Source organism: Xenopus laevis, chromosome 1L (genome assembly GCF_017654675.1).
Source record: "Xenopus laevis strain J_2021 chromosome 1L, Xenopus_laevis_v10.1, whole genome shotgun sequence".
Lineage (NCBI taxonomy): Eukaryota > Metazoa > Chordata > Amphibia > Anura > Pipidae > Xenopus > Xenopus laevis.
Window position 1 is genome coordinate 182,947,656 of NC_054371.1, and position 15,593 is coordinate 182,963,248.

Genomic DNA, 15,593 nt, shown 5'->3' on the forward strand with positions numbered 1-15,593 from the left:
GAAAAATAATCAGGATGTTTTTTTTCTTAATCAATTGACTACACTTTTATAATAAAGATTCAGTCGCTAAATTGCTGATTATTTAATGATAATGAGACCTCTACGAAGATATTGTGATCACCCTGCCGATGTAAATACTAATGGAAAATAAAAAAGAACCTAAAGGTTATAATGGAAATATCTGACCCTTTCCTACACATATTACCTTCGTATGGCTGGATGGGATCTGCCTAACCTGTTGTGTTGCAGATAATCTGGAAGCCGAGAAGAGCATCTCCGTTCTTCTTTATTGTAGCTGTATGATGAAACTCTAGCATGTCAACTAAATCCATCTTCCTGCAGGTTGAGATTACAGGGATAAATGCTAGGATTTACTTCAATCTGTTCCAGAACAGAAGTGTTGCCTACTGAATTATAATGTTCATACAAATATCTCACATGAAAAAATCCATTGTGTATTTTTTTTAACAGAAAATGTATAAGGTCTAGAAACACTATTATGACAAATGACAAGCTAGGATTCACTAAACTGGAAATCATGCAAGAGGAATGTGTAAAGTGAAATTGTATATGAGAAGATTATTTTTTCACTGCAAGAACACTTTAGAATCAGCAGAACGATGTGTCACAGTACAGTAATTCATTTTGCATTTATGACACTTTGCAGATTAAGAAGCACCACCAATTCATTCTGGCTTGTTTTGTAGTGTTATAGTATTTACTTCAAAAAGAACCCAGCAAATGTTACCAGGAAAAATTAACACTCTTTTTACCCACTCGGTTTATTCAGCTATTTGTAACTGCTTGAGAGTGTGAGCTTATATGTAGGGATATGTACAGTATGTGGATGTTTACATACAGACAAATAAATACATAGATATGTATTAAGGTAGAAAGAGTCATATAAGAGAAAGGGGCTCAAGTGCTGTATTGAGGGTAAAAACATGGTGATTTCTGTCCAGAATTGCCATAGAGTCTTTTAGCAAATACTGACATTTTTTGTTCCTGTTAGGGTCCTAATGTTACTAATGGCAGGGTTTACCATAGAACATCTGAATCTCAGAGCACTAGGATCTGTATGTGGTTCTGCAATTTCAGCAACACCCAAAACCCATGGTTAGTGCAGTAAATATTTACCCACACATTACCAAACCCATGGATATGCATACAAAATGCCTAGGGGACTTGTTGCTATTTGATGCATTTTTCCAATGATGTCCGGTATGAACAAGTGAAGAGCTGAAAAACATCATTTAAAAAGGCTGGCAATTTGTGGAATAGGAAATCAGAACACCAATCAATGAATGTAGGGTAAGGGTCTCATGTTCTAGATATTTCCAATATGAAACCATGCAGCATTTCCCCTGCATTTAGTGTCATTGCTCCTTTTACAAAATCGTGTCTCATTCCTGTTCTCTTACACACCCACACAATCATTTGGGCCCAAGTATAGCATGAAGTGTATACATAAAAGGAACACTTTACTTTTTGCCTGGGCAATGGTGTAAAGTAAAAAGCTCCTTGCACCCTTAGCATTGCTCTCATTATTGTTTTACATTTGCAAATTGGGAAAAGCTACATGTACCTTAAACACAAACTTAGCAATGAACCTTATGAAAAATGTTGTTATCGATGCCGAATAAGAGCCAATTGTGCTCCTAGTGATGTGCTGGTATACTATCCTATTCATATAGAAGGTCAGCGATGATAGATAATTTGTTTCCAAGATGACAAGTTGACAACAGTTAAACAATGCAAAACCTGCCAACACATCCTGATCTCAAACAGAACACAGATTTCACACACATTAGAGGAATACAGCATCCATGGCCAGTACAACTGTTTTTCTTCCAGTGTGGTGTACTTAATACAATGAATGCTGTATATACACCAGAGAACATTACAACCTCCTTGTATTCAGCTGGAAAAAGAAGCTAAAATGCTCTGAAAGCTTGCTATTATTATTTTAATTAGTCAATAAAGGGATCACCTTTAAACCACCTGTTACATACAGTGTGTCGCGGAATAGGCCAGAATAGTAGGACGGCTATTTGACTAGTGACAGGACAAGTCAGGTGATCTGGATAAAAGCAGATCCATTAAGGATATACATCCCTGAAGAATCCTGGAGATGTCAAGCTTTATGGCACCAGCATCTGATTGGGAGATGCTCACCCTTCCTTCTCTCACATTCCCCATATGGTTCAGAGATGGCTGTAGCGCCAGGGTACCCCTGCATCAATAGGCACACTTTCACTTTATTCAGACCAGAAGGCAGGAGGGTGTCAGCAAAATTAAGCTCAATAATATGGAAGTACAAGATGTGCATGTTGATACAAGAACCTTTAAGGAATAGCAATTTTCGTGCAAATGACTGCAGGAAAATTTGCAGTTCAGTAGGTAAATGAACCATGGGATATGTTCTGGTTAAGAAAATGTTACAGAATGGTTTTAAAACATTGACTTTATATCAAGCTCAATCTTCACCTCCAGCAAGTCAAGGCACATTTGTTTTATGTTAGTTGGGAAGGCTGATTTACAAATTTTTGTGGTTTATGAAAAAAAACAAGCAACATTTTTTTTTTCATTTATTTTCAATATATCCGGAGATCTTTGGAGATGTTAACTATGACAACCAATATACAAGTTTGAAAACAAAGAAAGATCTGATTGGTTGTTATGGGCAAGATCGGGGGAGATCTCCAGAGATATTTATCTCCAAAGTTAGTAGACATGTAGGCAAATAAAGTACGGTAGTTAAAGACCATTCCCATTGAATTCAGCAGCTTTTACAGTGTTTTTTATGACAGTAATCCACACAATACCTTATTCTACCTGTTTTTTTACTAATGAACTAAACCTCACAGATAGTTAACATTTTTCAAACTACAAAATAATTTTTTTCCGATTAAGTTTTTATTTTCTCTAAACTATTTTTAGCAAATATATTCAGTATGAACAGCAATTCTTAAATCAAAATGCAAGGTTGATACAAAATATTTTTATAATGTGTATAATAAAATATCCCCCTTTCTAAACATAAAAAACACTATCTACAACACCAGTATAGACTGATTGATCCAAAGCTAGGCTGCAGAACTGTCTAGTACATTGTCAGAATTCCCTTTGAAACATCATTATTTTTACATAGCATGTAGAACTCTTTGTTCTCACAAATACACATCAAAAGGTAAAAAAAAGAGTGTGGGGGAGTTTGACAGATTTGTGTAAAGTATAAACCATTTATAAATAGAATAATGTTTAAAAAGTTAACCAATAATACTGTAAGTCTATTTACAATGCCGAGGAAATATTCATCTTGATGTTTATTTATGCAGAGAAAGCCGGTGCTGCACAACTGGTGCACATTTGCAATGTCAACCAAATAATGAATGTTTATAAAAGATTTATAGCTTGTTTTCAGTGAGCAAACCATCTACTTGCCAAGAAAAACTGAGCAGTAATGCAGTTAGTAAATCTTTGTTTTAAAGTGGTATAGCATGTTATCATTTGTAACATGACATGTGTTAGTCAACAAATCTAACTAAAGATGATCAAGCATCAGTAAATTATACAATGAAAAAAATTTAAAAAAATCCAGTTTCTAATCATTTGCAAAAAAAGCTTTTTAGCAATCTCGTTATCCAGAAACCTCCGAATTATTGAAAGGCTGTCTCCCATAGACTATATGTTATCCAAATAATCCAGATTTTTAAAAATGGCTTCCTTTTACTCTGTAATAATTAAAGAGTACATTTTACTTGATCCATTATATTGGAAACCCCGGGTCCTCAGCATTTTGGATAACAGGTCCCATACCTGTACATTGTAACAGAATAGTTAGTGATGAAAGAAGTTTTCTTCATGTCCAAAATAGAAAGGAAACATGGACTAGAAATTGGCCTTGAGATTGGAAATGGGAGAAAGGAAATCATAAAAAGAAGGGACAATGAAGAACATAGAAAGTCATACCATTAGCAGTGCCATAACTACAGAAGAAGCAGACCCTGTGGCTGCAGGGGCCCAGGATCTGCTTCCTCTGTAGGGGGGGCAGTTGGTGACCCATGGTAAATGCAAAATTGCAAGTCACAAGTGACACATTGATTGTGTGCACAGAGAGGGTCACCAGCAATTTCGCCCTGTGAAAACATTTTGCATCCCCCATAGTTACACCACTGACCATTAGCAAGGCTAATTCAGGGCAGGGATAAAATGAAAATTTTGACTTAAATGAGTTTGTAAGCATAGCATCTGTAGTATGTTACTGAAAACCGTACATGCATAAGGGCAACAGTTTTTTGCATTTATATTAAGGGGCTATAGTTGAAGCAGAGGGTTCAGTAAAGACCAGATCGTATTTTATTAGCTTACAAGAACTTTAAAGTTCGAACTTGGAAGCCAAGTATTGAAACAAACTGGGTTGGGTTAATGGTAACAAACAAGGGAAAGTTGTGCAATGAGGGTGTGACCACAAAAATACATATAGTCAACTACAAGAGGTCCTCTGCACTCAACCCATTATCAATATATTTAAGACAGAGACATTTTGTGCATACTGCTACTGAAAAATGCCTTACCCTTTAAACAAAACAGGGATTGTTTGTCCATATATTGCAATATATTTAAGCTGGCCAACTACGTCAAAGTCATCCCATATCTGGCCAGTCCTACGCTTAATTTTCATCTGATTCATTAAGAATTCTATTGCTTAATTGTACATTTTACAAAGGGACTAAGTTTTACCTGCAACTTACTTGCTCCTTTCAAAGTAAAACTCCCAAACTTGGCTGCCCTTTTATTAGACACCAGTGGGATCACCTGACTGTCAAGATCTTCCTCAAAAGATAGAGAGACCATCTGGTAAAGTACAGATTAAATGTGTGATCCATTTTTCTCAAGCAGATGGGATGAAGGGTTCATGTCTGTCATGCATGTAGGTAATTTTGTTCACATGTAGCTTTAAATCCATGTAGGAGTAATCAATCCACCTGACACAATTGTTGTAAAACATCTTTTTCTGGCTTGTCATTGCAAGTTATAGGTGTTATACTGTAAGTAGTTATAAATGTGAGATTACTGGAGACCAATGAGTTTAACAATTTATCGGAAAAGTAATGTAGCAGTTGTATATATATTTTGTATTTCTTGTGCCTTGGACAGGCTTTTGTTTAGTAGTTGCTCCTAGTAACTTTAATAGGCATATTTATTATGTTGTGTAAAAGAAAATCTGCAGAAAACGGTGTAAAAAGATATCATGGTGTGTGTAATTTTACACCATGCAAACACCAGTTATTTTAAATTACACTCTAAGAAAAACAGGTAAAAATTTTAAGGCTTTTTATACACCATCAGATCTTTGTTTTCTAACTTGTAAGTGGCTGTTCAAATCGAATTGCTAATTAGTTGCCTTGGGAAACATCGCCAGTTATATTTATCTTCAATGTTAGTAATCCCGGCCAATAGTAATATCTGAATAGTCTCACAGTTTCTCAATTCACTACGAGGTAAGCATATTGTACATGTCAGTAACCAACCAATATATTATAATGCAGGATGAGTCAAAAATGAGTCCAATGTACCCTATCACTCCTAAACTTTTCATCAAACAGAACGCTGAAAATAATAAAATAGACAAAAAATTATAATCATATTCAAATTGCTATTTTGCTCCATATTCCGATCACAGAGAGCCATTAGACAATGGTTAAATATCCAGATGAATTGTCTAATATTGCCAGTATAACAGGTCAGTATTCAAGCTAAATTACATGATTTACCAAAGTCAAACCTTTAGCAGTGAATATATAACAGCACCATAATATAACATAGTCACTTTGGTGCATACAATATATTCAGGTGCATACAATATATTACCCTCCAAAAAACCAATGAGCTCAAACTTTTTATAGAAGACTGTTAACAGCACCAACATTTTCTCTATCAATCACAAGCACCAGGAAACCTCATTGGTCACTAGAAAGTGTTTAATTAAAGTTGGGTTTTTTTGGCGGTAACCTTAAGGGATCCGGAGTAATCATAATCAGATTTCAGGCAGTAGGTTAAATTGGCAGGCAGCAAAGGATTGTGGAAACAGGTTCAGACAAGAATCAAACTTCAGCACTACAATTAGGAACGCCCAGGAATACAGGTAGCAATTCCTTCCATCGGGCATTAAACCCATGACCTGGAAGGTCTTTCATTTTCAAATTTCGCACTGTTCCTCAGCACACTAATGTCACACGTCCGGCATTTGCTTCATGCCACAGTGGGTTACATTGCAGAATGTCATTATAAAGGGTGGCCAGGACTGGTCTTATGTCTGGTAATAATTGTTTGTAAAATTCTGCTGATAGGCCATCTGATCCTGGTGACTTCCCATTTTTTAGGTATGTGATTGTGTGTTATATTTCTATGTCTTTTATAGGTGCATCAAGAACATATCGATCTTGGACAGTTAATTTTTGAAGAATGGCTTCTCTCAAAAACTGCAAGCCATCTTGTGGATTATCTTCGAATTTTCTAAAATGTTCTATCAATATGTTTTTAATTTGTTTTGGGTCATGTGTCCGTTCATCTTTTTATCTTTTGTATAAAAGTGTTGCGTGTTTGCCTTTTATCTAGTTGTGCCAGCAATTTCCCTGATTTATTGCCATATCTATAGAACTTGTTTGTTGTATGACTCATTGTCATGTGTGCTTTTTCTGCTAATAAAATGTCAAACAGTAATTTTGTCTCTTTATATTTATTTTGGTTTTCTTGTGTGTTTGTTTTTTTAAAAGTGCTGTAATGTTTTGTTGTTTTTGTAAAAGATTGTATTTTTCATTGTAGCTCTTTTTTTGTTTAATTAAGTATGAAGTTATCTGTCCTCTTAATACTGACTTTGCTGCTGCCCATAGTAATTGTGGGTTGTCCCAGTGATTAATATTGTCATCTATATAGTTTGCCCAACTTGTTTTTAGGTATTTTTGGAAGTCTACATTGGTGCAGAAATAGGCTGGAAATCTCCAATTATGGGATTTCGATGGGTTATCACCAGTTTTAGATTAGCTGAGTTTCTTGCGTTATCTGAAACGTCTATATTGCCTATCTTTGCTAAGGTCAGCATTGGTGATAGTGTCTTTAAAAATGATTTAATCTAATCTCGAGTGTACTCCTGAATAGAATGTATGATCTTTAGTTACGGGATGCATGTGTCTCTATGTGGCATGTAATTCTAAGATTTCACATAATGTGTGTAAAGGTTTTTGGCTCTATTTCATGAGTGTGCGGTTGATTTACCTGATTTGTCCATGAAATCATCCCAAACCACGTTGACGTCTCCTCCGAGTATTATATTCATAGTCCCGCAGGAGATGATCTGCTGTAAAACATCTGTGAAGAAATATTTGTTATCATCATTTGGTGCATAAACATTTACAATTTGATATACAGTTCCTTGAATATCTAGGTCTATTATAATATATCGACCATTTTTGTCTTTATGCGTTTTTAAGTCTTTGCTAATCAGTATAGTTACCCCTCCTGTATTTGTTTTATAACATGCATCTATTACTATTTGTATCCATTTATCTTTTAAGGTCTGGTTATCCTTTCTGTTCCAGTGGGTTTCCTGTAAGATAATTATTTGGGCTTTTTCTCTTGTAATCGATCTAGTACTTTTCTCCTTTTAATTGGAGACTTAGGCCTCCCACGTTCCAAGAGAGTATCTGGAAGTGGTTAGTGGGTTTCTCAGTCAAATTTTTACCTTCTGTTGTACTTGCAATTATGTGGATTAACCCACTCTTTTTTTGAGGTGATTAATAGCTGTATTTGGGTATGGTAGAGGGTTGGCCTGTCCCAGCCAGTTCCTCTGATTAATATCTACATAAGGTCTCAAATTAGTCAATACTGTTTCTGTTTTTCTCTTAATTTTAATCATTTGAGCTGATATAAAACTATTAGAAAAACATACACCTTAACAGAGGAAATGTTTGGTATGTATAAGGAAAAGGAATTAAAAAATAGCAAACATTTCTATTATTGCCCTGCATGCATTTTTTTACTTTTTAAGTCTCTTACTCCGGATACTGAGCTATGGGTTGAGAGACAAATTGGGTTTGTTTAAAATGATTCTTAAGCATCCTATATTTTGTTATTTGGACATAAGGTATTTACACTACAAGCATCTTAAACATAGTGTGTTCTTCTGTATTTAGTCTGTAGACTGTTAAAGTTTTTAGTCTTTGTTTTTTGATTTTTCTTCTTTGTCTGTCTTTGGATTTTTGAAGAACAGAGTTTTCTCATTGCCATTGTCAATGATCTTTAGCTTTGCTGGGAATAACAGGGAGAATCAGTATCCTGAGGTGTAGAGAGTTGTACAAATCAATTCTTTTCTTTTCACGGTGACACTGGCTGAAAAGCTTTGAAAATCCGATTATTTTGATATTGTAGGTTTTTTTGTTTTCGTGTGGGCAGTTAAGATGTTCATTTTGTCTGTGTAGTTGAGAAGTTTGAATATGACTTGTCTTGGTCTATTTCAGTCTGTAGTTATTGGGGGAGGCAATTCTGTGAAATCTTTCAATTAGGAAGTTAGATTGTGTATCTTCCATTTTTAGTAGAAGTGGTAATTTGTTCTTTAAAATATAGTTCTAGTTCTGCTCCCTCTACCAATTCTGGGATGCCTACTATTCGAAGATTCTTTCATCTACTTGTGTTCTCTATATCATCCACTTTATTGGCTAGGATAGTGATTTCTCTTTGTTGTGTATCCAGTATTTTTTGTGTTTTGTCCAGTTCATCCTCCAATGTACTGATTCTTTGTTCAGTGTCTGTTATTCTCTGAGTTTGATTTGTCACTTTTGAAGTATTTCTGTCATGGATTCTTTTATGCTGGCTAATTTTTGGTCCAATAAGGGGCTGAGCACTTGGATTAGATCCTGTGCATGAAATTGTTGCGATGGCGATTGGGTGTGGGATTCAGTTTCAGAGTCCATTGGGTCAGAATCCTGTGACAGCTTTTTGTGCTTGAGTTTTTGTTTTGTTTGTCTCTGTGGTTTTGTATTGAATTGGCCCAGATAGTTGTCCATGTCTGGTACTTGTTGGTTATGAGTAGTTGTTTTTGGTGTTGGGCAATTTGGTTGCTTATATTTTTTTTTATCCAGTTGAGTCGTTTACATTTATTTTGGTTTTGAGTATGAGTATTTTCCCTTTTTTAGGGCTTTTTGGAAATGTTCACTTTGTTGTAATTACATTATGAACCATAGTTTAAATTATTCCATTAGGATAGATGTAGTACTGTTATTTTTTCCTCCTGCATTACAGCACTTTTTGTTTGCAGTTTTGTTGGGGTGCAGGGTGCTTCTAGTTTCTAGTTGAAGTATTAATAGATCTTGACTGGGTGTCAAGTGTTGTGTGTGTTGTTCTCTTGGGAAGGAAGGGTATGGTGTAAAGTTTTTAATTCGGAAAGCTATAGACCAGTGGTGCATTGAGGTGCCTTGATTTGGAAAGGTTTTTTTTAATTTATTTTGTATTGTTGCTGGTTGCTTTTTGCTTCTTTTTTATTCTGGGGGTCTATGTTTGTTTTAATGTATCCCCGTTTGTATCTTGTTTTCCTCACCCTCCTTTGGTTAAATTATATATCTGGCATTTTTTGTTTATTTTATGGAGTGGAGCCCCATTTGCTAACCCACTTCTTTTGTCCCAATAGCATGAGTTTTTTTTATTCCAGAGGGATTATATAGTAGGCATTTTTTAATCTGCTCCAAAAACAGGCCAGTTTTATGCTGCGGCATGGCTGCTTTGTGCCTGGAGCACCGCCAGTGTCAGACTGGCCCACCAGGATACCAGGAAAACTCCCGGTGGGCCCAGGTGTCAGTGGGCCCTCTTGCTTCTAAGCATTTCATACAATTTCATGTTAATTCCCTAATTATTTATGCAAACAAAGACGCCGATGGAAAATAGAGTATAAATATAATGTAAAGCTAAAGTACTATGAAAATAAAAAGGTTAAGTGAGAAGTGGAAGAAAATTAGATTGGAGAATGGGCCCATGGTGTAAGGGTTTCTGGTGGGCAGTAGGCATCCCAGTCCGACACTGAGCACCTCTTGGTTGTTATCTGGCCTTCCCCTCTTGTCATGCTAGTGGCATCAGAGTACCTGCCTCACGCACCCTCCCATGACCAGATTGAGTCCTTTATCTCCCTGGGGTCTGTGATAGAGTAGGTTTCCCCTCCCCGACCTGTGCCTGTGTTTTTCTGGTGTCTACTACAATCTGGTCTGGGTCCACAAGGTGTATGTGCTGTTTTTGGGGGTTTGCAGGTGAGGAACGAGCCAGATGATGGGCAGTATCTTTTCTCCTCTGTATCCTTGTGTCAAGGAGCTTATTTTTGGCTAGGTTCATGTGTCATTAGGTTGTGGTGGCACACAATTCTCTGATCCTGACACGGAGCTCTCTAAAATGTGGCCATCTTTGGGTCCATTGCCTGGAAGTCCAGATGATTGCATTTTAAAAACAGCACTTTAAGTAATCTGAGCTGCTATATAAACCCCTATTATTTGCAAGGGAGACAGAATAGGCCCTTTGTATACCCTACTTGACATCATTCATTGTCCGTTTTACAGAGCTTAGACCACTGGGCCTATAAAAGAAAGAAAATATATTTTCCCATAGGCAATGCAAAAAGAATTGCAATGCTCCCCAGTCTCAGGTGGATGTTATTATATCACATAATGGTTCATCTCAGATCATGAGAAGAAGCTAAGTCTTCTGGTTTTTCAAAATTTTCAGATTTCATAAACTAAATTTTCAAATATGAATCAATTTTCAGAAATTATTTTGAACAATTAAAGGGCAAAATCCTACACCTGAAAACATCATGTAGAAATAGTGGGTGCTTTTAAAGAATTTATATTGTATATGTTAACTAAAACATATCCACACAAATCCTAAATAGACCTTTCAACAATTTTCATCACTAATCATTCTAAATCATTTCCCTTTCAATGGAGCCTACTAAACCATTTCTCCAATTCTCCAATTGTTTGCACATGTTAATCCTTCATTTTTGCAAGTTGAATGTGCTGAGCTGAGCTTGTTTTTAAGACAATATTACACTAAAAGTGTTAATGCTAAATTTGACCACAGCAAACAGAACTATAAAAACCCTTCACTTTTTGGCTTCTTGCCTGCCCTGGTGTGTGCCATACTCTGCCTGCCCTTTGTCTCTGTGTATGCCATACTCTGCCTACCCTATGCTACCTGTGTGCCATACTCTAACCATGGGATGTGAGCCTGGTAGAGTTTGTTAGCATTTGAAAATTGTTGTTAAGGGTGTTTGGCCCCCTCCAGACTGAGTCTTGATGACCAATGTATGTGGCCCTCCCGATAGCCTGTCTGACCGATTTCTGGTAGAACATCCAAATATCTATAAGACAGGTTTCAAAAATTGGGTGAGGACTACAGGAGGACATTGATGCAGTCCTTTCCTGGTGAGACCCCCCCCCCCGTTATAATAATAAAAACTTGGTTCAGCTGATTAGTTGGTAGCCAATTCAGGCAAATGTCCACTGTTTTTTAAAAAAGAGAGAGAGAGCAATCATACAGATTCAAACAGTTTAGCCAAATGTTTCCGTACAATGGGCTTGGTTCAATTCATTGTGATATGGTATATTTTGTATAAGTGTGCCTTTTCATATGTCCACTATGTAATTTATTGCTCTAAACACATCACATTTACAAACATTTCTTTGCATGTTTTCGCTACCTACCAGCCCATTAAAAGTCCTGGTAATGCTTACTTTTCGCAATTCAATTCAACCCAAAACCACTTACCAATTAAAATCTTTATATCGTTATCTTCCGGTTTTCCTTACACCAACTTGAACTGACTTCAATTCTCTGTCTCCTATCTCTAAAGCCTTTTCACCCTCTTCCCTTCTTCTGCTCTCACACATGCACCTTTCAAAGGCACTTACAGCTACGTCTATGTGTATTTTATCAACAAAAGTACTTTCACATTTTTTTTTATAATGTGTTTATAAAATAGATTGATTCAAAATACTATATGATCCATTTGCCTTATTTGTATTTCTTCCATTCATTCATGTCTTTTTTGTGGATAGGATGTTAGGACCTTGCCAGTTCCAAAAAAATCATCATATCTTTCAATGATAGCTGTGATTAGTGCAAAAAATCCCTCACAGCTAAACCTGTGGCCTTGTTGTCTATCCTCATCATCCACTGGATTAATATTGGTGTGGTCTCAATGGATGTTGACTTGTGACCTTGGTGGATTGACTTGGCTTGTAGAACTGTTCTTCTAACAGAACTATGTGAGCCACATCTGGAGGTGGTACAGGTGACCTGATTTCACTTTCACTTGGTTCTTTATCCACATTAACATGTGGATTCTTCTTATCAGGGCCACCGTGGACTGTGTTAGGGTCCATTATCCTTACAGTATGTGACCCTAGCAAGCAACCCCATTTTGTAATGGCAGATTAGAATAGAGCAAGAAATGGACACAAACATAAACTATTTAGAAACATAAAAAATAAAACCTGACACCACAAAAATATATGATGATAGAATCAATTACCAATCATGTAAATGTTAAATTATGTTGAAAGAATAATTTGTTACTGAAATGTCCTGACTTTCTCTTTGATCTCCTGGACTGAACAGCCAGAAAAAGATACAACGTTTCTAAATTTGAGCCTTTTTGCAGAGAGCCCAGAACTTAGATACATGTGTAACAATTTAAGATTAGCAAAAGAAACAATTGTAACTATTTAAGATAAGCAGGTCTCTTGGGGGAAGCTGTGACTTGCAACTTAAAGGGCAATTCAACTTTATTAGCAAAACTGTAATAACACATAAAACCTGAACCTAAAACCCTCAGAAATGTGTTCAAACTTTCCACAACCTACCACATTTTGTAAAAAAGGATGTAGTATTTAGGGGGTGTGGTCATAAAATGGCCGTTGTCCAAAATGTTTGTTTTTTCCCACTTTCTATTTTCCAAATGTTGGGAGGTACGCCTTTCTGTTTACATGAAAAATGGCAGTGTGTTTCCTTACTTTTTTACAGGTATAATATATCCATTTTTGTATATCTTGTTTTATGTACTGTACATGTTATGTTAAAAACACAAGTGTATTTCGTTCTGTGGGAGAGGTGGGCTTTTGGCCTTGCTGTGTACATGACAGTGGCAGTAACAGTGGCAGTGACAGTCCCTGTTTTACAGGGCTCCGACCAAGTAGACTTCACCTTAATAAAGAGTGTATAAACCCAGAACAACTCCACTCAAGTCTTTTCATAGCAGCTTTGTCTCTATATGCTGAGTGAGTGTGGGGATCCAGAAGCTGGGCCGACTGGTGCATCAAATCAGGTTACATATAGGTAGAATTTTATCTGTTAAGTTGTGGTGTGGTTTGCTAAAAAAAAACAGGAGCAATTACCATTTCAGCCAAAAATGGTAGTAAAAACCAGAAACTGCAATAACACAGTTCCACAAAATTGACCATTTCTCACATTCACTTAATTCCATATTGCAATTAATTAAATTAGGTACTATTGCACATTATTTTTCAGAGGTAAATACATATTTACTTTATCCAAAATTTAGCACGTTGAATTTAAACAAGCCCAATCTGTCAAACAGAACCCATTCCTTGATGAAAATTAAAATTAAAGGGAGCTATTTAGCACAACCCTTTCAGTACAATTCATTTTATTAATTTTGCTTAGGGCATAATTAACACCATTTGCAGGAAAATTATCTGAAAAAGATGTGCAATAATACTTTCTGTTCCTCTAGAGACATAACATAACATTACTTTGTAAAGTGAATTTAAAACACAGAATGCTGAATTGCAGTTTAGCTAATAACAACAATATAATATAAGTAAATATTTATCAGTAATTCATGCCTGGACATGACATGGAAAAAGGTTATTTTTATGTATACAAAACTAAGACCTTTTTTATCCATTTTTCAGTTCAGACAAAAATGTATTTTCATCACATTTATTAATATATTGATGTTAAAATGTGATCCCAATATTTTATGAACATCACTGCTTCCCTGTAAATTTCTGTATCAGTGAATTATACCTGTCACTGAGTGAAGAATGCATATACATATACCAGTAGTCTGGATTTCAGGAAGTTTTAAAAACAACATGCTGTAGCATCATCAATGGCTGCAATATATTTTTTTAAATGTTTGATTCTTCATTCTGTATATTTTACCAGGGTAATGCATTTTCCTCTTTGATATGGTGGTGTAGTTCATGATTCTGCCAATGAAATCTTTATGTCTTAAACAGAGTGGCGAGTAGTTAGGTAAGACCTGCCGTTGGTTTCATTGATGAGGCTCTACCAAACAATCCAAGCTTCTTTAACGTTAAGGGGCCTGTTTATTAAACCTCAAATTTTTCTGGTTGAGTTTTTAAAGGGGAAAAACCCAAATGGAAAAAAACCTCAAATTTTTAAAGATTTATTATACCCCAAAGCTGCTAAAAATCCGAATCCGAAAATACTCCAGCTAAAACCTGTCAAAGTCATGCAAAAGTCAATGGCAGATGTTGCAATTACAATTTGAAGATATTTCCTGACAGCGTGATATGTGCTGGTTTTCGTACGATTATCTGAAAAAGTTAAGGTTTATCAGGCGACAACTTGACGTATGATTAGAACGTCAAATTTAAAAAAATCATTTGAATTGTTGTACGAATTTGTCGAGACTTTTCTCCCACTGACTCTTTCGATCTTAGGTCGAATTTGTTTTAATAACAAACATTTATCAAAGGTCGAATTTCGAATTCATTTCAGTTTTTAAAAATTCCCTTAAATGTCCATAAATTCGAAATTTCACAATCAAAATTCAAAGTTTTCTCGAATTCGATTCGAATTTTAAAAACTTTATTCAGGAATGCTGCAGACAACTCCAAATTGGAGCAGCAGTTTGGCAGGTTTTAGGTGGCTAATAGTCAAATTTGAGTTCTTAAATGGCCATAGCATGATAAATCTTAAAAATCTAATTCAATTTTTTTTAAAAACTCTAATCAAATCAAAAAAAAATCTAAATCTAATCAAATTTGAACTCCCTAGTAAAATATACACACATCTAAGGTTACAATAAATTAATTTATGTATATGATTTGTGGGTTCTAGTATAGATATGCTCATAGATGCGTGTATATAGAATCTTTTGTATGTCAAAATTAAACTCTAATAAGTTTTATTAACTGAAATTGCTAAACCCTCGATAATCAATTGTGTAAATTACCCCAATCCACCATATGCCAATATACTGAAAAACATTTTTTTGTATTCTAGCCTATAGGCATTTACGTTTAAATCGTGCATCCTGTACCCCATATATAAAAAACAAAAACAAGCATAAAAATGTGATAATCAAGATCGTGATAGTGAAAAATCATTGTCCCAGTCCGTTGCAAAACACAAATCCATCCCGTGGATGCCCACCCACCTGCTTTCCACCACTAAAAGGGTATCAGTAAATCTGCTATGTCAGTGTAACCTGCCATCCGGAGTGTCCCTGCTTTAGTCATCAAGGAGAAAACATAGCTGGTAAGGGAAAGACCCGCAGG